The sequence below is a fragment of the Halichoerus grypus genome, chromosome 14, assembly GCF_964656455.1.
Source record: "Halichoerus grypus chromosome 14, mHalGry1.hap1.1, whole genome shotgun sequence".
NCBI classification, from domain to species: domain Eukaryota; kingdom Metazoa; phylum Chordata; class Mammalia; order Carnivora; family Phocidae; genus Halichoerus; species Halichoerus grypus.
Genome location: NC_135725.1, coordinates 89,421,538 through 89,448,348, shown reverse-complemented (window position 1 = coordinate 89,448,348; position 26,811 = coordinate 89,421,538).

The following is a 26,811-nucleotide window of genomic DNA, read 5'->3' as shown; positions in this document are numbered from 1 at the left end:
AGATCTCTGTTTTGTCCACCGGATAATCAGTTGTCATAAGAGCCAGAATTTTTCATGAAGCTATTGTGAATGTTTTTCCCCTTTCAAGGCCGGTGTTCTTAACAAAACTGCCTTCTGTTTCTCAGCTGCGCAGGGTTGGGGGGTCTCCCTGAGGCCGTGAAGGAGGAGAAGATACAGAGACACGGGGGCCTGACCACTCCCAGGGAGGTTTCATCACTGGGAAGCACCATTCATGGGGAACTATAAGCAGGCGGCAGGCGCCCCAAAGCTGTGCCAGGCCTTCCTCCCCAAGCTCGGCTCTGGCCTGGGTCGGCGCAGGACACAGGGCTCAGCCGACACCAGCTTAAGGCCTGCCTGCCCCCTGGGGCCTGCAAGCTACTGCACAGGCCAGAACCTTGGACTCCTTCCTCCCTCCCACCCAGTCCTGGCATGTCCTCCACCCCCACCCCGGTACCCACAGCCCTCCCTGAATCCAGGTCCTTATGGCCTGCAGCCCAGCAGGGTCGGCCGGCTTTCCCTCTGCATCTCTAGGGGAACCTTCCCCTTGCCCACAGTCTCACGGCCCACAGACAGATACAAGAGCAGTGCTCTAACCACTGAGCTATGGAGCCTACCCTCCCACAGACGGATAAAGAACTTGCCTCAGGTCACAAGCTACAAAGTAGAGAAGGTGGGGTTCCACCACAGGGCCATGTGCCCCCAAAGCTATGCTGCTTCTGGCATGGGGCCTTCCTTCAGGATGCATCTGGTCCAGTGGGGTCGCAAGGCCCCCAGAGAGGAACAGACAGCAGGCTCCAGGGAATTCAGAAGAGGGCCCTGGGTATCAAGAGTATCAGGGAGGGCTTCCCGGAGGTGATGGCATTTGAAATGAGCCTGGAAGGACAGATGGGGTTTGAGCAAGAGAGCTGGGGGATATGAGCATCCATGGGAAACCCGCAGGCTGGTCCAGGAAGCTGTGAAGAGAGCGGCCAGGGCTGAGTGCCCTGCCCCTCATGCCTGGCACGCCCCCCACCTCCCAGCAGAGGCCAGGGTGTCTGGGACGGAGAGGAGGCAGGGTAGCAAAGAAGCCCTGTGTCTGGCGCCCCTCAGAGTAGGGAGGCCATCCGAACTGGGGCCCTGGGCCCCAAGGGTCTCCTCCAGCTCCGGGGCTCCGTGGCACGCAACCTGGCATCATCGACAAATCTGTGAGATGTGGGGGAGGGTCTGCAGCCTGCATCGAAGGGATCCACGGCCCAGAAGTTTCCACAGCCCCGGGGTGAGAGAAGGGTCCAGACACTGGATGGGCTGTGACTAAGGGGAGAAGGGTTCTATACTTCGAGCCGCTGAAGGTCGGGAATCTCACCACCGCACATTCTCGCTTCTTCAGAAGCTCTGGGAGGGGAGCCGCCCCCAGCCAGACGGTGGCTTTTCCAGCCTTTCTGGGGTTCCTTCCCCTCCTTCCGGAGGGGCCTCGGCCGTGATCGATGATGGGCCTCTCAGGCCTGACACAGCCTCTCTTCTGATAAAGTTTGCAGCTAAAAATAGCTTCGGTTTTACTGCCTCTCCCCCCAGAGCCGGAGTTGCTCTCCAGAGCTTCCTCCGAGAGGCCCGTGGCTGTGCCGACCTTCCTGTCAACGGTGACACCTTCCGTCTGCCCCCCAGGACCCCTGCACATCTTTAGGTGGCCAAAGGCTGCTCATGCCTGTGAGGGGGACAGTGAGGTGGTGGCCAGCAGGAGCCCAGGGGGAGAGGTGAGCTGCCAGGCCCAGGGTCTGGGGAGCTGGGAGCTGCACCCAGGGCCCAGGCAGAGGACCCACAGCTCACCTCCCCAGTGGGACGAGAACTCACAATGTAGAAGAATGGACAACAAACAAAATACCCAAGATGGGAGATCCTTGTCACACAAGGACTAGAGTGTTAAGAGCAGGTCCTGAGGCATCTGGGTGGCTTAGTCGGTTAAGCGTCCAACTCTTGGTTTCGGCTCAGGTCATGATCTCATCAGTCATGGGATTGAGCCCCATGTCTGGGTCCACGCTCAGCGGGAATTCTGCTTGAAAGATTCTCTCCCTCTACCCCTCCCCCCCACTCTCTCTCTCTCTCCAATAAATTAATAAATCTTTAAAAAAAAAAAAAAAGCAGGTCCTGATTCCTCCCCTCCCCATGACGGTGCTGTGTGTCCTCACCCTCGCCTACCTCACAGTGGGCACAGTCCACTTCTCCGCCCTTTGATTCGGGCGTGGCCATGGGACTGGCTTGGGCCGGGGGATGTTAGCGGACCCTGAGCACCGGCTTGAAGTGTGTTTGCACAGCAGGGCTTGCCTTTTGCACTCAGGTGATCCACCTTGAAAGGAGCTGCCCCAGAACACAGATCAGACCTGGATCTACCCAGCAGTCAGGCCCAGCCAGATGACCCAGGAGCACTCGGCCGCTGAGCCAGCCCCATCAGACCTCCTGGAATAGATTCCTCACTGTGCCACTTGCCACCTATCTGTCAGCTTGGGGGAGCTACTTGGACATCCTGTGCCTCACCTGTACTACGGGCCTAATCAGCATCTCCCAAATTACCTAAGGTAACCAAACTCCAAAATATTCATGCCATAACACAATAGAAATGTATTTCTCATTCACGTTCTGGTTATCTACTGATTTTTTTTTTTTTAAAGCTACTTTGAAAACCAACTTAAAACAACAACTGTTCTATTAAATCTCACAGTTTTGTGGATGAGGGATTCAGGCAGAGCTTGGCTGGATGATCTTATGTTCCATGTGGCTTTGGCTGAGACCATTCACGGTATTCAGCTGGTGGCTGAACTTGTCTGGAGGATTCAAGACGGCTTTACTCGCCAGCCTGGTGCCTTGGCATAGCTGCCCGGAGGGCCGGCCTCTGCTCGCCCTCTCCCTCTCAGAGCTCTCTGGGCCTCTCTATGTGCTCACAGGGTCTCTCCTTGTAGTTGTATGGCCTGTCTCTGTGGTCTCTCCAGCAGGGTGGACACTCTGCACAGGACAGCTCAGTCCCAAGAGATGGGAAGTTTAGTGGGCCCAGAAACGGACAGTGTCATTTCCACCGTATTCTATTGGTCGAAGCAGTAACAAGGCCATTGGAGCGGAGGGAATTTAGACCCCTCCTTTCAGAGGGAGAAGTCACAGAATTTGTGACCCATCTTTAATCTACCACACACATGAAGAGTACAGTCAGCACCCCAGAGGGGCTCTGCTCCACACGGTGACTCAGAGACCCAGGCGAACAGGCACTCTGCCGTTTTCTGCATGTCGCTTCCACGCTTGTCCTGGTGTCGGCATCCAGCTGGCAGATACTGGGAAAGAGAAAGCAAGCGTTCCCACAGGGCGGTCTGTGAGCCAGCCCTGGAAGTGGCGTGTATCACTTGCACACACATTCCGTGGCCAGAACTCAGCGCATGGTCTCACCAGACTGCAAGGCAGGCTGGGAAATGTGTCTGGCCACGAGCCGGGAGGAAAGGGAGACAGGCTCGGCCAGTCCACCCATTTTCCCTCTTGAGGTACGTGAGGAGTAAATGGCTCAGTACGTGGAAAGGATGGCTGGCACGCCATCAGCAGCCCTGCGTAGCCCTCCTCCCCTCTTCCGAGTGCATCTGGATGTGTTCAGGCATGCATCACACATCTGCATCACCTCACGGTGTGCTTGAACGTGTTGGTACCTGCCAGCACCCCAGCATCTTCAAAGGGAAGCGTGTCCCCGTGGGTGGACAGCCATGGGTGTCCATACCGAGTATCTCATGGCTCCCGCCTTGGCCACAGCTGAGGGGACCAAGAGTGGCCAGGCCCTCGCTGGTCACTGGCCCACAGAGGGCCCTGGTGTAAGAAGCTTTGCCTAGATAGGCTGGACCAACCCGACAGACATGAGCTGAAAAGAAGCAGAGAGAAGGTCATGAGGTGGAGTGTGGGGTGCGAAGGGCCAGGAGCGGCTAGAGTGATGTGGAACCAGAAACTGTGAGGAAGCAGAGACTGAGAGCTACAGAGGAAAGCTCTAGAGAAGAAGATAAAGAGGTGGGTTGGTAGCAGGAGTTTTGACAAGATGCAGAATGAGAAGCGGAGACCGAAAGACAGCTGCGGCATGCTCATGGCAGCTCCAAAAACATGAAGACATGGCTCTGTCTCTGAGAAGCCGTCTTACATCCTGCCCTGGGCACAAGCCCCACAAGATGTCTTGGTCAGGGGTCAGCAAACTTCCTGTAAAGAGCTGGATTGTCGGTATTTATAGCTCTGCACATTTCTGTCGAAATTGCTCAACTCTGCCATCGTCGTGCAAAAGCAACGATATGTAAACAAATGAACATGGCTGTGTACCAATAAAACTATATGGACACAAATTTTCATTTCATAAAATTTTCACATATCCAGAAATAGTTTTAATCTTTTGGTTTTTTTGTTTTGTTTTTTTTTTTTTTTACTACTGTATTTAAAAATGTAAAAGCATTCTTAGCTCATAGGCGGTACAAAAACAGGCATTTGGTGAAATTTAGCCCATGGGCCATAGTTTTCTGACTCCTGCTCTTAGTTCATAAGAGCTGAGGGTGCCATTTTGTTTGGTCACCAGCACCCAAACCCCCTTTCTGGGTCAGCAGACAGCTTCCCCTAATGAGGCAGAGCCCACCTTCTACTGTCAGAGCTGAACACACAGAGGTGCCCCAGACCCAGCCCTACCCATCTGCCCCGACCTCCATCAGAGGCGAGTGGTGAGAAGGAGAGACCTTGCAGGATGGGTCCCGGTGATGGGCAGTGACCTTCCAAAGCAGGCGTGACGGTGCCTGTGGCAGTGGCAGCAAGGGTCACCACAGCATCTCACCCCAGTGGCACTGGTGACCTTGTCAATGAACTGGTCCTGCTGGCCTCAGTTCTCCGGGCTCCGAGCCAGGTCCTCAGGCCCCATCCGGCGAGGCTGTGAGCCCCAGTGCCCTTGTGATGAATCCAGTAGATGAATCTACTTAAATCAGCTAGCAGCTACTCCCTTTGCTGACGAATAAGAACCCCAGTGGTTGTGGGAATTTCTCATCATGGTTTTCTCTGGTGAGGTCCCAGGACGGTAAAATGTGCTGTAAAGATCTTTTCTAACAAGTTATTTTTTAGAAGTTATCACATAAACATTACATGTTCATTTTTTTTAGTATTTTATTTATTTATTTATTTGACAGAGAAAGACCTAGCGAGAGCAGGAACACAAGCAGGGGGAGTGGGAGAGGGAGAAGCAGGCTTCCCGCCGAGCAGGGAGCCTGACTTGGGGCTCGATCCCAGGACCCTGGGATCATGACCTGAGCCGAAGGCAGACACTTAACGACTGAGCCACCCAGGCGCCCCTACATGTTCATTATTTTAGAAGGGAAGAAATAAAAAATGCCACAGAGGAGAAATAAAAATTCCTCATGATCACAACACATGGAAAGAAGCGCAATTAGTCTTTGATGCAAACCCTTGCAGATAGAGATCCAGATTTTCCTCTTCACTCGCCAGCATCTTGGAAGAGTCGTGAATTGCTAGTAAGCATCGTGAATTGCTAGTAAGCATCGAGAATTGCTAGTAAGCATGCGTTTCCATCTCTTTATAAATAACTGCCTGATGCGCCATCAGATCCATGTATCTGATATGTCCACCAGTCCCCCACTAGTGGGCACGTGGGCTGTTTCTAGGTTTCATTGCTAGAGATAATGCTTGGATAGGAGAATGCCGTGGACTGCCGTGCGCCCCTCCCTCCCAATTCAGATGGTGACATCCTAACCCCCAGGACCTCAGAATGTGCCAATTTGGAGATGGGCCTCTAAAGAGGTAATTAAGGTAAAATGAAGCCATATGGATGGGCCCTCATCCAATATGACAGGTGTCCTTATAAGGAGGAGATGGGGACACACGTGACACAGACTGATGGGGGACCGTGGGAGGCCACGGCAAGAAAGTGGCCGTCTGCAAGCCAAGGAAAGAGGCCTCAGAAGATACCAACCCTGCCTCCACCTTGATCTCAGAGACTGTGAGAAAATAAATTTCTGTTGTTAAAGCCACATAGACTGTGTACTTTGTGATGGAACCCTAGGAAACAGATACACTGTCCTTTTAACTCAGCCTTTGAGTACCTTTCCTGAGGCTAGAATCACAAAACAGCAATTACAAAATCAAAGGGTATACATGTTTTAAAGACTTTGTATTTTGAAATCATGATAGACTCACGGGAAGTAGCACAAAGGATACAGAGCCTGTGGGGACATCTTACGGAACTAGAGTACAGGATCCAAACCAGGAAATTGGCGTTGGTGTGAAGCTGTTGCATGGTCCACAAGCTCCATTCGGTCTAGTGGTCCCGTATACTCTTCCATAGATTGATGCCCCAGCCTTTCATTTTTGTATGCCATTGCAAATGTTATTTTCTGTTTCATTTCCTTTTCCTGTGTTCCTGTAAGAAGGAAACTGAATGATTGGTCTTGCTTCTGCCATCTTGCTAAATTCGCTTATTAATCCTGGTAGTTCGCTGTAGATTCTACTGGAATCTTAACGTATGTGATGATACTGTCTTTAACTAATGGCAGTTGCTCTCCCTTCGATCCTTATACTTCTTTCCTTGCTTATCGCATTGGTGAGGAATCCAGGATGACATGGTATGAAAACGATGATGGTGGGAAATCTCGTTCGCTTCTGGTCTTGGCTGGGGGAGGGGAGGCTCTGTAACCGGCTCTCAAGTGTGATGTCTGCTGTAGATTTCCAGTATCTATATTTTGTCAAGTGATGGATGCTCCCCCCTGCTCTGGTTTCTCAGAGCTTCCTTTTTCATGGATGGTACTGAGATTCATCAAATAATTTTTCTGCATCGATGGAGATGACCCTATCATTTTTCTTCTGGTTTTTATTATGATTGGTTTTTGAATGTTAAGCCAACCTTGCATTCCTGAAACAAATCCCACTTGGTTGTAACATTGTTTTATTTGACTTGCTAACATTTTGTCAAGTATTTTTATGTCTGTTTTCACGAGGACAGTTGATCCATAATGTTCCTTTGTTGTGATGTCCTTATCGGGATTTACCACGAAGGTTATGATAGCCTAATAAAAATGACTTGGGAAGTAACTCTTCTTTCTGTATTCTCCAGGAGATCTTGTGTAAGATTGGGGGGTTATTTCTTTTTTAAATGTTTAGTAGAATTCAGCGGTAAAGCCATCTGAAAATTTCTTTGTCAGATAGTTTTAATTTTGGATTCAATTTCTTTAATAGATAAGGTTTTTTTTTCTTACAGCAGTTTTGATAAGATTTGTTTTTAAAGTATTTTTTCTACTACATTTAATTTTCAAATTTATCAGCATAAAGCTGTGCCTGATATCTTCTCCAGGGCAGCATAAACGTTAAACCTCCATATTATTATGGTACACTTCTGTGTGATTACCAATATTACTCCATAACACCTCCATCATAGCACTCGATGACTTATATCAGCATGTTGTGTGCATGTGTCTGTTTTGGTCACACACACACACGCCCCTCCCACATCCCTGAGCAGTCACCAGATGGAGCTCATTGTCCAGAGAGACACATCACAGACAGTGCTGAGCCGGGGCCACAGTGGGCAGCTGCCCCCTGAGATCCCAAAGCGACCAAAATGACTGACTGCTACTGAGTGTCTCAGATCTCTTTGAAATGAAGCTTCCAGATGCTGTATGCACTGAAATGTCTATGGGTTCCCCAAGTCCACCCAGCCAGAGAAAGTCATTGATAGATTAGTTTGAATGAAGATTAATCAATAATTTATGCTGATGTTTCTCCTCATGCAGCAGGGAGACCCATTTTGACGGGATTTGACAGGGTCAGGCACACCTCGGTTTAATTAAACCTGATACAGAAAATTAAAAGGAAAAAAAAAGTGCCCACCAACCCTCTGGCGATTGGTTACACAAGATGGACTCAATCTACAATCGATGAAGAGGGATTGAGGAGCAGATGGGGATGTGGCAGGGAAGTCCAGATTCAGCAGATGCTTCTGCGCGGCCGCCCTGATGGAGCACAGCAAATGTAAATACACTTATTGGCATCTCCTCATAATGTGGCCTTTAGGAGGCAGGCCCTTTGCACGAGATGATGGATGGTTCTGCTGGCCGGAGTATACGCCATATCTGGAAATCAGCACTGCTTAGGCCTCTCTTAGAGGAGCTGGAATGCCAAAACTCACATCCCCAGAGTGGCCATCGAAAGGAGCAAGTAGAAATTAATGAGCATCAGTCTTCCTGACAAACAGGAGACAGTCTCGGGACCTGGTGGAGAATCAGCATCAGGGTGAGCCTCTTGGTGGGACCCTCCATGTTTTCTGCCCCCCCCCAAGGTTCTCAGCAGGATCTCCCTCCTTTTTGTTGTATTCTGTTAGAGAGATCCCAGCCAAATCTCATCCGAACACTTGGGATCTTTCTGAGCTAATGAAACTACTCTGACAGTTTTCATTCATAGCCTCCCTGTCCTCTGGATGTGGGTGTAAATCTTTGAGGAGTTAGGCCTAGGGTAAACTCAAGTAACTGTCCAATTCAGAATGGTATCTTTGCCCCGGGCCACTGAGACTTGCTGAGTCAGGCTAGTCACCTAATGTCCCCTCCCAGAGGACTTCTCACCCAGGGGATCCTCAATCCCACCCAACAAGTTTGCTGGAGGTGGCCAGATATGTCTCAGAGCCAGACATGGATAAGCCCCAGGTGACAAGTGAGTAGCACACAGACCTCTCTCCGCACTGCTGTGTCCATGGCAGACATTGCTAATCGATCCCTGCATGTCCTCCTGGTGCTAGGAAGTAGGAAGCCCAAAGCTCAGCCTTCCCTGCCCATGCAAAGTAGCCGAAGTTCTAGTTCCAAACTGGACAGGGAGGGGCAGAAGGTGGAAAGAGACAGAAGAGAGGTAGGAGGTGAGCATGTGTATCCCCATGCCTCCTCTCCAGACTTTGGCCCGGAGGGATGCTGCTTTGGATAGGTCAAAAGGAAAGTTGGGAGCAGGAAGCTTTCTGTTCAGATTCACATTTGGAACTCTAGAAGGAGATCACCTCCCAGGCAGCACCCCGCCAATCCAGAAACTAGTCAGGGGAAGCTCAACAGCATGGTGAAGGGTCCAGTGAGCTTTCTCAGACACCTACAGCTCCCCCAAGGCCTGAATGGGCTGCAGAGGCCCCCACATGCCTGGAGGCAGCGGAGAGTCTGCGGGACACGCTGACAAAGGGGATGAGGACCCTGCAGCAGAGGCTGTGCTGCTTGGTAGAGACCAGGGTCACATGGAGGACATGGGGGAGACACAGAGGGGAAGGAGGGCTGAGCCAGCCAAAGAGCATCCCGGGGCCCAGGCAAGGAGGACCCACTGGGACGTTACCTGCAGCCACACCAACAGTAGAGTCTCAGTCCTGGAGGCTCCTGGGCAGCCACGGCCAGCAGACAGCGGCCAGGATGAGGCCACCCTGTGCCTGCAGACACCCTTCCCCTCAGCCACCACGCATCACCTGCACTGCAAGCTGCCATGTTGGGGAGGAGCAGGGGGGAAGGGAATGGCCTGGGAATGGGAAAGGTCCTTTGCCCAAAGCAGCTATTTAATAGTTGGATCAGATTGGGTCTAGGAGATTGGAACTCCATCTCATCCATGCCGTGCCAGCCAGACATTGTTCCCTGGCATGTCGACCCCTGAGCTGAGTGACCCAAGGGCTGAGCAGCTGGAGCAGCTTCTCCCCCACTCAGGCCCCCCAGGCCCCCACAGCCGCCTGCAACCGGTCTCATCCACCACTGGCTTCTTCACCTTGGCTTTTTTTTTTTTTTTAATTTTATGTGGCAATGTAGACATAAGATTCACCATTTTAACGATTTTTAAGTATGCACTTCAGTGGTACTACGTGCCTTTGCACTGTTGTGCAAGCTCACCCCCATCCGTCCCCAGAACTCTTCATCTCCCCAAACTGGAGCTCAGCCCCCAGTGCGCACTGACTCCCCAGCCCCTGGCGCCCACCGCCCTCCTTTCTGTCTCGGGGAACACGATGCTCTGGGTGCTTCACATCAGAGGAATCATACAGCATTTGCCCTTTGGGGTCTGGCTCAGCTTACTTACCTAATGTCCTCTAGGCTCATCCCTGTTGCAGCCCACATCAGGATCTCAGAATCGCCTTCCTTGTTAAGGCTGAATTTTTAAGACTGAATCCATTGTACGGGTACGCCACATTTTGTTTATCCATCATGTTTATCCACTCACCGATGGATGCTCGGGTCGTTTCCACCTCTTGGCTGCTGTGAATAGTGCCGCTGTGAACATGGGTGCACAGATACCTAGCTGTCCAAATCCTTGCTTTCGACGCTTTGCGGTAAATACCCAAAAGTAAGGTTGCTGGGTCCAATGGCAAGTCTGTGTATCCTTTTCGAGGAGCCGTCGTGCTGTGTTCCTCAGCGGCTGCACCATCCTCCGTGCTCACCAGCAAAGCACAAGGGCTCCAACGTCTCCACATCCTCACCAACACTGGTTACTTTCTGGTTTTTTGATGATAACCCTCCTAGTGGGTGTGAGGTGCCTACTGTCACTTTTAAATCTGTGAGCCCCATTTCCTTTCGCAAACCCCTCCGTGTTCTTCCTGGTATGAGCCAGAGTTGCATTCTGGAACCTGACCGATCCAGGAGGGAGACTGCACGTGCGTCAGAGCCGCAGGGCCGTGGGGAGTCCGCGGGAGTGGGCGCTGTCCTGGCACGGGTAGCCCTGGCTGTGTGCAGGGCCCCGGGGGGGGGGGGCAAGCGGAGGGGCCATGCGCTTGCGCAGAGGATGCCCCTGCTGCAAAGGAACACAAGACTGTTGGGAGGATCAGCTGTGTGCCAGGAAAGTAACTCAGCCTGTATTTGGTGAACACTGGGTTCTTGCCAGGCACTGGGTTATGAGGGTGCTAATTTAGAACTGGTCTGTGGTATAGGAGGTGACCCACCCATGAGACACTGTCCTGCCTGTACTTCCTTCTTGTTGTTGTTGTTTTTAAAGATATTGTTAATTTGAGAGAAAGAGAGAGCACAAGCAGGGGGAGGGGGAGAGGGAGAGGGAGAAGACTCCCTGCTGAACAGGGAGCCCGACTCGTCGCTCGATCCCAGGACCCCAGGATCATGACCTGAGCTGAAGGCAGATGCCTAACAGACTGAGCCATCCAAGCACCCATGCACTTCCTTGTTATTAGAGCCTACATGCCGAACTAGAGGCTAAAAATGCCCAAATATCTGTCTCCCAAAACTTCCTTACATGTAGGCATGGGCAGGTGGCCCAGTTCTGTCATTTGGGACCTGGGGTCTGTTGGGGGCCTCTGGGAAAGTTTTGAATCCCTAACAGGAATAGTAGGGAGCATTTTTTTCTCCTTCCCTACAGACCTTATTGTGGAAAGATGTGATGTTTGGAGCTGCGGCAGCTATCTTGTCACCATGAGGTAAAGTCCTGTCCTCATGCTGGGAAAGTGGAAAAATAGGAAGATGCTAGGTCCTTGCTGCTATCACTGAGCTCCTGAACCAATGTCAAGTCTCTAATTATGTGAGAACAATAAGCCCCTATTGTTAAAGCCACTTCTCACTGAATATTCTATTACTTGTGGCCCAGGGCATTCTATCTGATACAAAGAGGCTGACTAAAACAAAGAGTCACATATACAAATGAAAAATTCTAGCTGAGCTGCATCCACTGAAGGAGCTATACATGGTGCATTTAATAGGGAGTGAAGACCCCGTCAGAGAGGTCAGGATAGCCTCCCCAAGGAAGTAACCACTGAACAGAGGTCCAGATGAAAACCAGTAGATTTTAGGCAAAAGGAGCAGCCTATGCAGAGGGATCATGGGAAGTCCCTAGGCGTGCATTGGGGTCACTTAGGGAGCTTTTAACAGTTACAACACCCCCCCATTCAAATTAACTGAATTTCCAGAGTTGGGAATCCAAATGCACAGCAGGCTTGAGAACCGAAGACTAAGGGGTGGGGATGGCTGGCCTGCAGGGTGTGCACGAGGGAGGGACGGAGGAAGCTGGGGGTGGGGACAGCTAAAAGCATCACAGACCATGCTCCACCACATGACGGCTCCCTGAGGGGCCAGAGCACAGCCAGGGAGCCTGGCACGAGAGAAGGTGATCTCGGAGTCACAACGACGCTCGCTGATCTTCACCCAGCCGGCCACTCCCTGGCATGGGACCCACTGAATTTCGCATTCCCGATCTGCTCCCTGGGGACCACAACATCCCGTCCCACCCAGAGCAACTGGAACCTGGGGACGGTGCCTGCCTCAGGGAGCCAAGCAGGTAGTGGTTCCCGGAGGTTCCGTTTCGGGGTCTTGGGACTCTGTCCCCAGTGGGGCTTTGGACCCAGCTGTGCCCTGGAAGGAGGAGGTCACAGCAGCCATGAGGCTGGGCAGCCCTGTCCCTGTTGTCCCTTGTGCTGCTGTGTTTCGCGCTGAAGTGAGTTGAACGGTGGCCCCCAAAAGATGTGGCCACCCAGAACCTCAGAACCAACCTTATTTGGAACAAGGGTCTTTGCAGATGTAATTAAGATAAGGCTCTCGAGATCACCTTGAATTAGGGTGGGCCCTAAATCCGAGGACAGGTGTCCTTATAAAAAGAGAGGAGCCACAGATACGGAAACACAAGGACAGAACACCAAGCGAGGACAGAGGAAGAGACCAGAGCAATGCGTCTACAAACCGAGGGATGCCTCGGATTGCCTAGCCTCCAGAAGCTAGGAGAGAGGCACAGATCGGATTCTCCCTCAGAGCCTCCAGAAGGAACCCCTCCGCCGACACTGGGGACCCTGGCCTCCTGAACTGTGAGAGAAGACGTTTCTGTTGTCCTCAGCCATGCAGCTTGTGGTCATTTGTCAGGACAGCCCTGGACCCTCCTCCACCAACCTCCCGGGTCCCTCTCCCCTCCTCCGCCCCTGCCGTCCCCCCCACCCATCGGTGTTGGGGCCTGGACAGAGCGAAGCAGAGCATCCTGGTTGAGCCAGACCGCCAGCTTGCCTGGCACCGGGATGGTGGCCCGGGCAAGGAGGGGCCGGCTCGTCAGCTCCACGGGAAGCTTGTGATGCTGTGGCTGAGACCGCCCCCACCCAAGGTGACCTTCTCACGACAAACCCAGCACTGGTATCAATTATTCACGTGGAGCATCTTAGAATGTGCTCCAAACACACGGGCCTGGGCTTTTTGTTGTTACCCCCCCCACACACTGCCTTTAAAGACATTTGTCAAATCCGCGCCTGGCAGAGAAACAGAGAGCCGGGACATCAGGGAGGGGCAGGGAGCTCGGCGCCCATGGGGCCCTGCCAGCTCGCCAGCAAAGGGCTCTCAGCGGCGGCCCCACGGCGGGCCTTGAAAGCTCGTGTCTCCTCGCGGACAGAGCTGTCCGCCGGCCGCCGGGGCCTTTGATTCCGCCCTGACAGGGCGCTGACGGATTGATCTGGCGCCCGTACATAATTCATGAGCCCCGGAGCAGCTGTGAATTCTGAGCAGGCCTTTTCCGCGGTGCAGACAGAGCTGGCCAGAGAGCAGGGCTGGGGAGTGGGGCGCAGGGGGTGGGGTCGCCATAGGAGGAGCTTCATCAGGAGGTGAAGAGCTAAAGGGATGCTCTGGGGCTGGGGGAAAGCAGTCCCCTCGGACGTGACAGCCACCTGTCCGTGGTCTGCTGTCTTCAGGAGCACGGGCTTCGGGGCGCATGCCCCATGCTCCCCTCCGTGGTGGCCTGAGCACACGCATCCGGGTGGCCTACAGGGTAGGGGCTGCAGTGCCTGAGGGGCCCTCAGGCCACCGTCCTGCAGACACAACTAGCTGGGTGACCTTGGGCGGGTCACTCAGCCTGCCCGGGCCAAGCCCCGTCCCCGTGGAGGCACGGTGATAACATGCTGTAGGCAAAAGGCGCTGTCCCCCCGCATCAGAGCGTGTGGGGTGGTCACTGTTAGAGGCGAATCTTCTAGCACATCGTGCCGGTCTTCCACTGGCCTCCCTGGGGGTGATGGCCCCACTTCCCGGAGCATGGCTACAGGTGGGCCCTCGGAACCTGGTTCACACTTGGACGGGATATACAAACCAGGATCCCAACAAAACAGGAAGAAAGCCAGCAGCAGGTGGAGAAAGGCTTTTCAAACGCAGTTTCTCAGAACCCGGGGACATGGGCTCCCAAGAACCACCTAGGGCTTTAACAGGGCAGCACCTGGGCCTCCCCGGGGACTCCAGCTCGGGGGTGCAGGCGGCCAGGAGTCCATCAGTCCTCCGGATCCTCACCCAGAAGAGGCCCTGGGACTGCTGCAGAGTATTTTCCAGTTGGAGCATGGCTTGAGGTGTTTTTGCAAAACAATTAGGTTGTCCTTGTTTTCCCAATGTTTCTGTTTGGTTGAGGACATTGATCCCCCCCCCATAGTATTTATTGTTGATAGATCTTTTTTTGTCCAATTGCAAAAGTAATACTTATGTAAATGTTTGTTCTCTTTTTTTCATGCTTTTCTGTAACTTTTTTAGCATGAAAAAAAGCAATATATATCTCATGCCAAAAGACATGGAAAATAGAGAAGCAGGAAGAGATCAAAATCTCCCACAATCCCTCCCTCCAGAGATGATGGCCACACTGTGCGTATTGGTCGGGGTCTTCCCAGGACTCTGCCGATGTGAACACAGAGACATCCTATTTTATTGTAATTTTTTTATTGTGCTAAAATACACATTAACACAAAGTTTACCATTCTAACCATTTTTAAGTACCCAGTTCGGTGGCATGAAGTACATTCCATCACCGCCCTCCGTCTCCAGAACCTTGTCATGTTCCCCAGACTGAAACTCTGTCCCCATTAAGCCCTGATCCCCATTTCTCTCTCCCACCCCCACCCCCACCCCCCGGTCCCTGATAACCACCATTCCACTTTCTGTCTCTACGACTTTGATTACTCCAGGTACCTCCCATGTGTGGGATCACACAGAATTCGTCCTCACGTAGCGTAATGTCCTCCAGGTTCATCCATGGTGTGGCAGGTGTCAGAATCTCCTTCCTTTTCAAGGCCGAGAGAGATATCCTGCGTGTGAACTAAAATTATCCCACGTGGTACAGACAGCTCTGCACCCACTAGTTTTTCATACAACATTAGATTGAAAACATTCTCCCATCAGAAACTGACACATAGCTTCTTCCACTTCTCCCACCAGTTACACCCTCCCGGAAGCAGCCTTGGGTTGGGAGCAGGAACCCTGGGGCCCCTGTGGGGGGCGGGGAGGGGTCCCTAAGACCGCCCCCAGGATCGGTGATTCGCTAGAAAGGATGACAGGACTCAACGTATAGTTGTACCTCAGCAGAAGGATATGAGGCAAAATCAGCAAAGGGAAGAGGCACTGGGACGAATCCCAGAGGAAGCCAGGCACGAGCTTCCCAGAGTCTTCTCCCAATGCAGTCACACAGGACATGCTCAGCCTTCTCCCCAGCGTGTTGAGACAACACGTGTGAGGTGCTGTCTGCCAGGGAAGCTCCTCATCACAGGCTGGTCACCTAGGCACCCTCTGCCTGACACATGCCAAACATCCAGACTCCTCGAAGGAAAGCAGGAGCTCGGCATAAACCACGAGGTTTGCACCAACAACAGAGAGCCATTCTTAGCAGTTAGGGAATGGTGGGAGCTCTCCCGAAATCCAGGTTCCCAGATGCCAGTCCAAAGCCCACCTTGCAGGCAGGCCTTTCAAAGGAGAGCTGTCTCAAGCCTCCTGTGTTAACTCTTCTCTGGGTGTATACCACCAAAGTCCAGGATTTTTTTTTTTTTAAGATTTTATTTATTTATTTGACAGAGAGCAAAAGAGCACAAGTAGGGGGAGCAACAGAGGGAGTGGGAGAAGCAGACTCCCCACTGAGCAGGGAGCCCAATTCGGGGCTCAATCCCAGGACCCTGGGATCATGACCTGAGCTGAAGGCAGATGTTTAACTGACTGAGCCACCCAGGCACCCCAAAGTCCAGGATTTTAAAGGCCCAAGATTTAAAACAAAAATGCAGAACATCTGGCCACCATGGGCCTCTCATTCACAGGCCTGCTCAGCTGGGGCAGAACAGCCACATCTTTAAGGCAAGAGGTAGGGGCTACAATTGGTCATCGTTCTAATCTTGTAAAGTAGCTGTAGGTTTCAGAGTAGGAAGAAGTCTGATGAAGACATGCAGGACCTCCACGCTGAAAACTACAAAACATTAGAGAAATTAGCAAGGGTCTAAACAAATAGAAGAATAGACCATGTTCATGGATTGGAAAACTATAATACAGTAAACCATGTTCTTTCCCCCTGATTAGTATCTAAACTCAGTGTAATCTCAGTCAAAATCACAGTAGGTTTATTTTTGGTGGAAACTGAGAAGCTGCTATAAAATTTATATGAAAAGGCAAAGGGCCAAGGAATAGCCAAGAAGATCATAAAAACAAAGAGCAAGGCTGGCAGACTTGTGCTACCAGATATCAGACCCATGATAAAGCCACAGTAATTAGGACACCACAGGATTGGCACAAAGATAGACAAACTGACCCATGGAGCAGAGTTTCCAGAAGCAGAAGCCCCTACCCACAACACAGTCAACAGGGCCAGCCCTGGACAGTGAGGATAGAAGGGTCCTCTCAAAAACATGCCTCACAATTTATTAAAAAAAAAAAAAAACTACATTGCAGATGGATTGCGTATCTACATGTGAAAGGCAAAGCAGTAAAACGTTTAGAGGAGACATCTTTGTGACCCCCAAAGAGACAAAGATGTTTTAAATAGGGTTCAAAATGTACTATCTGTGCATGAAAAAAATTAATAGATTGGACTAGCGTAAGCATGTCCACTCAGCAGAGATGCCTACTGAGAGAAGGAAAAGGTAATCCACAGAGTCAAAGTTATTTGCTATATAAGGACTTGTGTTCAAAACACTCCTACAAACCAATGAGAAAAAGACAGACATCCTGGGAGAAAAATAGGCCTCAACAGCTACTTCACAGAGGGGTTAACAGGCTTCTCAAATGGCCAAGAAGCATATAACAAGAGGCTCAACATTGGCCATTGGGGAAATGCAAGGGCAAGCCACAATGTGACGCCGCTACCCCACCCCCCCACCAGAACAGCCAAAATGAAAAAGGTGGAGAATACTAAGAGTTGACAAGGATGTGGAGCAACTCGAGCCCTCCTCCACTGCAGCGGGATGGGGACCACAACACCACTTTGGAAGACTGTGTGCCAATCTCTAATAACATATACATACCCAATGGCCCAGCAACTCTGCTCCAACCAGAAATGTACAAGCATGCTCAGGAGATGACATGCACCAGCATGTTCGTCCCATCACCGTGTATACCTACCCCGAAACCCAACGACAGGAGAATGGGTAAAGTGTGGGATACTATGCAGCAATGCGACGTACCCATCTGCCACTGTGGGTGGCAACGTGGGTGAGTCCTCTCAAACATGATGGTGTGGGCTGGAAACCAGGCACAGTGACCACGCACTGTGTAATTCCACTTACACTAAGTGCAACCAGAGACGTGAGGGGACTTCTGAGTGATACAATCAAAGAAATGTTCAACTTCTAATGTCTGTGGGCACAGCTCCTGGATTCCCAGGGAAGCTATACTTGAACATTTACCAAGGTCAAAATGATTTGGCACAACCTCAATGCATGGGCTCTATTTCTGCCCCGAGCACACATTGTACATCTGCTTCATTTAAAAAATAACCAAAAAGCATTCCAAACATAATGATAAGAAAAAGGAAAGAAACCTCCCCGATCCCCATAAGGTTAAAGTCATACAGCCCTGCATGAACTAGAAACTTAAGATCGGCAACTTTCTGAAATGTCCTATGATTTGTAACTTTTTTATATAAAGAATGTATACAACCCTGCACCAAAGTTCCTTCTCTGGAGCATCTTTTGTGAAGATTGTATATCCCAGGCAGCTGTCCCAACTTGGGCTCGAATGAAACTCTCTCACTTTCTTTTAAAGATTCTAAAAGGTTCTAATGCTTTTGTTCAATTTGGATTGACATGAGGTGCTGATTACACGGGTGTTCAGTTTGTGAAAATTCATATGCTCATGGGCACTAACTCATATACTCCTGTACACTCATGGGCCCTTTATTAGGTGTGATCTCCTTAAGAGTAAACAAAAATTGGGGGAAAGAAAAGGTGGGGCATGGCCCTGGTTTACCATACCCCACCAGGGCCCTTCTTCCTCATTTGGCATTGTGACCTCTAACCTGGGTGACCTCTAAGGTTCCTCTACCCTGTCCCATGAGGCCTCCAATAGAGTGTATTTGTTCTCAACTGCAACCCAGAATCGTGCCAATAAGCCAGTCAATACCATGTTACCAGTGGATCCAAGTGCCATTGTTATTTGCTAAATTATAAAGGTTCTAGCAATTCAGAAAGTCTAAAATCTCCTGGGTGAGACCCAGCCCTGGCTCAGGGTCCAGGTCCAAGACCAGGAGTCCAAGAAGTACCAAGGGAAGGGATTGGGAAGCCCATGCCCATGCCCATGCCTCCCCTGCGGTAGGTGCCCCAGCCCCCTTCCTGACCTGACCAGGGGCTGGCACGGTGGCCTCCACACCAAAGCCATGGCAGCCCGATCCCACCACTGATGGGTCGGAAGCAGAATGGCACTAATCCCAGCTCTGACTCTTACTGACTGCATGAGCCCCTCTGGACCTCCATTCCCTCATCTGCAGTGTGGGACCAATAGCACTCTTTGGTGGGGTTGTTGCAGAAATTAATTGGAATCACTTAGCACAGAGCCTGGCACAAGGCCAGCCCCTGGCAGGTGGCACCTGCCATTGTTACTGTCATTACCATCGTTGTTGTCTTTCTTACTCTTCTGTTCATTTCCACTTTAGATGTCATCATTCTGGATGAGGACTGTGGACTCCCCTTCCTTCCTTCAGACCCAGAAGGTAATACAAACTGTTAACCTACAAAATAAAACCACCAGTTACTTTACCGATAAAATGGGTTTAGTCGGGAATAGCAGAGAATTGCAGTTCGGGACATGCAAGCTACGGCAAAACCACAGGCAAGTCCAACAAAGAAAGGAGAGGAGAGTGATTTTATGGAGAAGGTAGAGGACGTTGGGAGGGGCTGTCCCAAACCGAAGTCCACTGGAGAAAGGCAGGAGTTCAGGGCGAGGGTGGGTCCTCACTGGCTGAGTTGCTGGGGTTGTGGATTTCTCATCGGAGAAGCAGCGTCCGTCCTTCCCTGTTGGGTCTGTAGTCATGATTCCCTCCTGTGGCGGGGGCCTCTGCTGGGGTCTCTAAGTGATGGTTCTTCCTGTAATTGACATCTGGTGATACCGCATGAGAACTCTCCTTTCTGGCCTCCTAACTTCATTTTAGTGAGCTTTTCCTTTATTAGTTTCACCAAACAAGGGTAGAAAATCAATTTCTCAGATGAACTAATTTTTAAGCAACCTGGTCCACACAGCTAACCGGGTACAACACGCTTTTTGCTCACTCACTCCTTTCTTTCTCCAGCACACACCCAGTCCACACTCACTATTACCAGGGCCTGGGCTGCTCCTAGCACCCACAGCAGGTCGGTGAGAAGCACCTCTGCAGGCTCCGCGGAGGAAAATTTATTTTTGCAGCTTTGAGATGCAGAAGCAGCCAAGGTCATGGGAGCCAAAGGCTGCTGGAGCTTGCATTTCATTTGGCTTTTATGAAAGTGGTGCACCACATTCCAAAGGCCCTCTTCATATCCACATCCCAGGGGAGTTCTTCTACGATAATATAGACCAGCTCCAAAAGGTGTTCTCTGGAAAGGTTTATTAAAAACCCTAGCAATCTCCCTGTTGTGGGCTCCATCCAAAATCCAAAATGCATAAAGCCTTGAGCATTGGGGCATCACTGCGAATGCCCAGGGGACGTACCAGCTAGGTCCTCACAGTGCCTTGGGCCCCTCTGTGAAGCCCCCAGACTGCAGCTCTAGGACCAATGAGCCTGTAAGGCCTCAGGGAAATCAAATGGACTTTTCAACTTCTAGGGCAGGAAGGCACCTACCAGCTCAGGGCCAGTAGGGCATAGTCGTACGAGGCAACAGGTAGCAGGCAGGCTGTTGCTCCCCCACCCATACCCATGGCAGACATTGCTAATCGATCCCAGTGCCCTTTCCCACTGAGCCCAAGCAAGGCTTCTGAATTCTTCTTAGCGCAGGGCTCCCTGTCTGCCAGACAGACTCATGGGAGCTAACCAGTGGAATGTCTGCCATCCCCAGCTGGTGGGAAGGAACCCCGGCTCTAGCCCCAGTTCTGCCCAGTCACCATGATACCTTGAGGTGGTCGTTGAGCTCACTGGGCTCCATTTTCTGGCCTATGAGGTGGAGAGAAAAGCTCTCTATCATTCATGCCGCTCAGTCAGCCTACAACAAAGACCCTAAGCCCCTGCCTTCCCTCCCCAGACCCTCCCTGCCCCCTATATGTCAGATGCGTGCAGAAGAAAGGCTAGTCCATCAGCGATGCTGACCGGGAGCTTGGGAAGCTGCTCGAACACAGGCCCTCAGACCTGGCTCACTGTGAAGGGCTGGCTGTTCCGTAGATGTAAAATGACCCACCACACTCAGTGGGGCTGGGAGAAATCCAGGAAGGCGTCCTGCAGGAGGAGGGAGAGACGTGGCCAGGGGATGGGGGAACATGGTCAGAGGAGCATGACAGTGGCCAGTTGCTCACCTCATTACTTCTCCCACCAGGATGATGGCGAACCCCAGAAAGAAATGGTTTCAAGGGAGGGGAGAGGAGACACTGGCCATTTCATGGGAAAAGATCAGCTCCCTGGCCATGGCAGCATGTGATGCCACCCATGGGGGCATAGCCAGGCCCCCTCCCTCACTCATACTTAATGGCCAAGATGGAGTTCCCCCCACCTCCTGTCTCTCCTTCCTTCTTTCCCCTCTCCATCCCTGCTGCTTTCCCTCCTCGTCTTGTTCTGCTTGCCTGTGGGCATGGGAGATGGGGTGCAGAGACACTTTCTCACCCAGCTCTGCCCTTGTGGTCCCCTTCCAGCCCAGGCCCTGCTCAGCCTGCCCCCTCCACCTGTGGGCAGTGGCTGGCTCCCTCCCACTGGGTATCAGCCTGGTGCCCCCCACGCTGCTGCCCCCAGACTAGGAACCAGGGGAGCCTGGGCCGGCTTCCAGTGCCCTCTGCCTAAAAGCATTTGGAAGCTGCCTCTGGGTCAGCGCCAGAAGCTTCCGCACAGACTGGCAGGTTGGCCAGGGTCGCCGCTCCTGCTGGGAGGTCCTGGAAAAGTCCAGCCCTCCCCTGGCCTCAAGTGCTAGCTATCCCGAGAGGTCTCCCACCCCCACTCTCCACCCCGGCTGGCCTGTCCCTGATGCCGTCTCAGCTCACAATGTCCTCACTGGCCAGGCCCTCGGGAATGCCAGGGCGGCCCTGGGAGGAGGCAGCTTGGCTTACGGGGGGACCAGAGGTTGTGGAACACAGTGACCTTGCCCAAGTCCCTTGGCCTCGCGGGCCTCCACTCCGTCTGGAAGCCAGTCCCTCTGTGGACATGGTGAGCCAGTCCAAGGGCAAAAAATTATGTATGTTTTCAAAGGAATCAGGTTGGTAGGAGTCTGGAAATGCCTGCCGGTCCCCAAGCTGCAAACTGTATTCCCTCAGCCTTGCTGTTCGGGAGACAAGGGCTTGAGGCTGATGAATTTGTCGAACACACGGCCAGCTCCTGGTAATGAAAATAAGAGCATCGCGGTGGTGACTAAGAGGACCAGAGCTCGTGCCATGTGCCGGGCACCGCGCTAAAGCCTTCCCGTGCAGAGCCCTCGCGGGCCTCGGCGCACCCCTGTGGGGTGGGAGTCTGCGCTCCTCCTCACCCACGTCTTACAGAGGAGGAGACTCAGAGAGGTCGAGAGACTGGTCCAAGGTCACGCAGCCCGAGAGTGGAGAAGCTGGGAGTTCGCGCCTCATCTTGAGGGGACAGCGGCTCTTCCTCTCCTGCCTCCCACCAACTTGTTCTTCACCAAAGCCCTTGCTTCACGGGCAGAGCAGCCTCAGCCTGAAAATCTCCTGCAACAAATGCCAGTCCTGAAATGTCAGCATTGTCCCTCAGTTCCCTGGGCCGATGGCTTCTCTTTTACCAATGCTGCCTGCTCCCTCTGTGCCTTTGCTCCGCCCTCGCAAGGGGACTGGAATTCTTTCCTAAGCCTGGAGAGGAGGCTTCTGCTGCTAGAATGTGGGTGATGGGGTGGGAACCCCCCAGGGGGAAAGTGCGGGGGAGCTGGGCGCAGAGACAAGGGAGCTAGGACTGTTTGGGATCCATTTCACGCCAGGCAGTTTCACGAACATCTCATTGTGCCTGGTAGGGATCACGACCCCAGTTTACAGATGCGGAAACTGAGTCTCCAGCAAGTAAGTGAGCCACTTGAGTTTGTGCTGTTGGTGGGTGAGCCAGCCGGCTGTCTCATGGGGTCGGATGAGGGGAGGAGAGCACCTGTGGGGAAGCCCCGGGGTCCCCGGGAAGAGCTCCCGGCAGGTGTAGGCGGCCGGCGCACGGAGAGGGCTTGGTGTCCTGCGAGAAGCCCAGTCCCCCTGGTTTCTCCTGACGGCTCTGCTGGCCATGGGGGTGATGGCAGCACCTCACAGAGTCACGGGGCCAGAGTGGAGCCGCTGCCGCCAGCTATGTGTGCAGCCCGATGCCTTCCAGATCTTGGCAGGGCCCCGTCAGCCCTGCCAGCTCAGGGCAACTGCTGCTTTGGACGTCTCGGGGCCAGCCAGAGAAGATTCCCCCTGCCCCCGTCCTGGGGCAAGGGTGAGCGGCCTCCCGGCCTGGAGAACACGGGACTGGCAGGATGGCTGGCCCCCTGCCTACCGAGCCCACCCTGTGCCGGGCTCTGCGCCTAGGGCTCCCCGTCCCGATGTCCTCTTGCTGGCTCCTCCCTGTACAAGGAACAGGTGACAACACCTGCCCAGAGAGGGTGTGTCCGCCTCCTCAAGGCCACCACTAAGCCAATCAATGACGGAATGGAAATTCAAACCCAGAGCTGGATCTAGAAACCCTCCAGATGATTGAATCCCCTTGTCAGGCGTTCTGGCCACTCCACATAGCCCTGGTTCTTGTTCTGATAAGCATCCTGAACTATCTGGACTCATTCTTTCCTTTGAGCGAGGGTTCGTGAGCACCTCTATGAGCCAAGCCTCATGCCGGCGTCTGGCGATGAAACAGCGACCAAGCAAGACAACAGCTCTGCTTCCGGGCCTCCTGCGGTCAGGCGGGGCAGACAGTCCCAGGAACTAATATGGCAGTTCAAGCTGGGAGTCGATGAGAACCAGGACACGGGGCCTCGGGCCGGCCTGGGGGTCAGGGAAGGCCGGAAAGGAAACCTGGGGTTGACATCTGGTCAGCGGGCATCAGAAGAGAGAGGTCAGCAGCTGGGGGAGAGCGAGGAGAGCCCTGGGGCAGAAGGAACCGTGTGTGGTGATGGGGGCAGGGCACGGAGGAGTCGGGGAGCCACAGGCCAGGGTGGCCAGGGGCAGAGGGAGATGGAGACGGGCAGGGCCAGTCTCTGATCGATCGAGAACGGTGAGGGTCCTGAGAACAGTGGTGGGTGTTTGTCAGAGTAGGTTGGGGTGCACAACGTGACGAGGGCATTGGTTGACAACTGAGCGGCCTGCTAGGCGGTTCCCCTGCATAAATGACCCCCAAATGGTCCTCTGCCCACTTCCTTTGTGGACAGCTGTTGTCTCTGTGCCCAGGGGCCGCACCTAACAGGAACCGACGCCTTCTCAGTAGCTCCTCTGCTCCACTGTGGGCAGGACGCAGACCCTGCATGGCTGCTGATCGCTGTAGTAGTCCGCCTGAGCAAAGCGCCCGGACTTCGGGGCCGCTCTGCTGACCCCCTGAGGGGTTTTGCTTGCTCTCTGCTGAAGTCTGGCCTCTGGGTGCCCGCCGCCATGAACTTCGCATCTTCACACACACCCCGTCCCTTGGAGAAGGAGGTGTCCGGCCGGCAGCAAGCATGCCCCCTGCACCCCCTCCGCAGCAGCCTGCGTGAAGCCTGGGGCGCTGTCCGGTGCCGCCTGTCAGCTGAGGGGCGGACACCCTCCCGGAGCCCCACCGAGAGGCTGCAAACCCACGGGGGACCAGTTCTGCCAATGCCCCAGCACCCCTGGCCCACTGGGCACTATTGGGTCATTCCAGTTATTAATGACCTGTGTCTGGCACTGTCCTTGAGGGGCGGAGTCCCCACAGGGAGACGTCCAGGCAAAGCAAGGCTCACCCCACAATGAGCCAAGGGCTAAGACTGCTGCGGGTCCTCCCTTCCTGCCTGAGCACCTTGGTGAAAAACGCCTCCCGTACATTCAGCTCATCTCCTCCATCTCCTTGTCACTTGCCACCTCCTATGACTAATTCAGACGCCATCCAGGCTCGTTGGCTGCAGGATTCTAGATTCATCCTGGAGGCAGGACCCAACCCAGAAGGGCAGTCAAGAGGCCTCTCCTCCACTGAGGGAAAACAGAACATTCACCAAAACTCGGCGTTGAGCAGATTCATACTAAGCTAGTTTGGTGTTTTCAATTGGCCAGGGGCCTAGAATCCGACTGGCAGGGATGGAGAGGACAGATGGGATCCTATATGAAGCTACTGACTCATTCAACTTCGAAAGAGAAGAAAACCTTATTAGTCAATGTTTCAAAGGACTGTGGTTTCACAGGAAGCTTCTCCGGCCCAGCCAGCTGGGGCGGCCTCCCTCACTGGCACCCCTAGCTTTGCCTGGTCCCGCTGGAGGTCCCCGGCCCCCCCCAAGCCAGGCGCCCGCCAGCCCATTCTCGTCCCCAGAGCTGCTGCTTTCTTTCCCAGGGGCACCGGCCGCATCCCCGCTCTGAGCTCAGAGTGACCTGTTCTGGGTTGAAATGTGGCCCCTCCAAATTCATATGTTGTCATTCTAACCCCAAGCACCTCAGAATGTCACCGTATTTGGAGACAGGGTCTCGACGGAGGTAACTGAATTACAGTGGGGTCATTGGGGTGGGCCCTAATTCAACGTGTTGTCCTTCCAAAAAGAGGAGACTTGCACACAGAGATACACACAACGAGAAGACAAAGGGAAGAGACACAAGGAGAAGGGGCCCGTGTGCAAGCTCAGGAGAGAGGCCACACCGGGTCCTCACTGCCCTCCGAAGGAGCCAGCCCTGCCAGCACCTGGGTCTCAAGCTCTTGGCCTCCAGAACTGAGAGACAATAAATGTCTATTGGTTAGGCCACTGGGTTTGTAGTACTTTGTCACAACAGCCCCAGCAAACTCTATGTGACCTCACCCCAGAGGCTGCCGATGCCGCAGTGAGCACGGACATCTGCCCAGCCCAGCCTGCTGCTCACCAGGCCTGCTGTCCTGCCTGGCCCCCTCCGTGGCCCCCACGACCATCCACCGCTCCACGGATCTCCCTTCCGAGGAGCTGGAGCGGGTGGTCGAGGCTTGATTTCGTTCAGCCATGTCATCTTCTGAGAACGCTGGTCACGGAGTGTCAGCATCCTAGACTGAGCCCAGGGGCAGCTCAAGTCTGAATGCGTCCCCTCGCCCACCATCTGCATACCTGCTATGTCCTGGGCTCTGTGCGCACCATTGATGATCCCAGGATGCAGGTGATGTGTCCCTTGTGGTTACAGAGCTTTCAATAATCCTTTACACTGGTTTTCAAAGCGTGTGCTTTCAGGAGGTCGGTAAGGAAACCACAGGACGAAGCATATATAACTGCGTGGCCCACCGCTCCCTGCTCCAGGCCCCCCGGGCCAGTGATCTCATGGGAGCCTTTCAAGGATCCTTTTAGGGTAGACCACATCATCCCATTTCAGGGATGAAGGGGCGTGAGCTTGCAGAGGGTGACAAAGCTGCTAAGTGACCAAGCAGGATGCTGAGACCACCAGGCACACTCTGTTTGCAGGCCCAGCCCACACGCCCCGCACAGGGTGGTTCTGAGGACCAGCAGGGACCCTGTCCAGGCTGGGCGACTCCCCCCTGCCCGGGGGGGGGGGGCTGGGGCTCTGGGGGTGTCCCTCCCAACCTCTCCCAGAGCACACAGTGCTTCTGGGTTTTGCTTTATGAAAAAGTTGCGATTTTTACTGCCGCCGAGCATGTAGAACTATGGCTTCATTTTACGGTGTATGGAGCTAGTTTTATGTACTCTTGACAGTTTCAAATTCGCTTTCCTCTGAGGGTTGGGGGGTGGATATGTAGCCCTTACCTCGGTGCGACCCCACTACTCCACACTTGTGCCGAGCCTCAGATGTAGAAAGGAGACAGCCATCCTAGTCCCAAGTCCTGAGGTGAGCAGCTGGTTGCCTGCTTCTACGGGACAATGAGGGCGAAAGTACTTTGGAAGTGAGAGTCCTCGGGAAGGAGAGAGCTCAGCTTAAGGGGGCTTCCAGTCCAGGCAGACAGGGGCTGGGAGGGTGGGGAGACGATGAAGGCTTTGGGGAGGCAAGGGCCCCCCCTCTTCTGACTCCAGCAAAGCTTTCTTAGGAAGCATTGCATTCAGTCTCCCCGTTCAGAAGAGAGGAAAAACCGAGGTCCGCTGGTCCCAGTGGAAGGTTCTGGGCCAAGTGAGGCGAGGGGGCCTCTGGGCCCTTACTCTCCCTCCTGCCACCCCCTCCCCTACCTGACATTGGGAAGCCTCCCCGCCCCTGCCCCTCACCTAGCCCCTCCTCTCACTGGGTTCCCATTTCCCATCTTGCTCACTGATCCATTCAGGTCAGAGCAGAGGCCAAGCAGAGGGGTCATCGCTAACTATATGCTAATGACAGCAGGGACCAATCAATCTCCCCCTTAATCAGGCAATCAATGTGCACTGCAGGTGTGTCCGATCCTGGCCTGGGGGTGGGGGGGGTGGGGGTG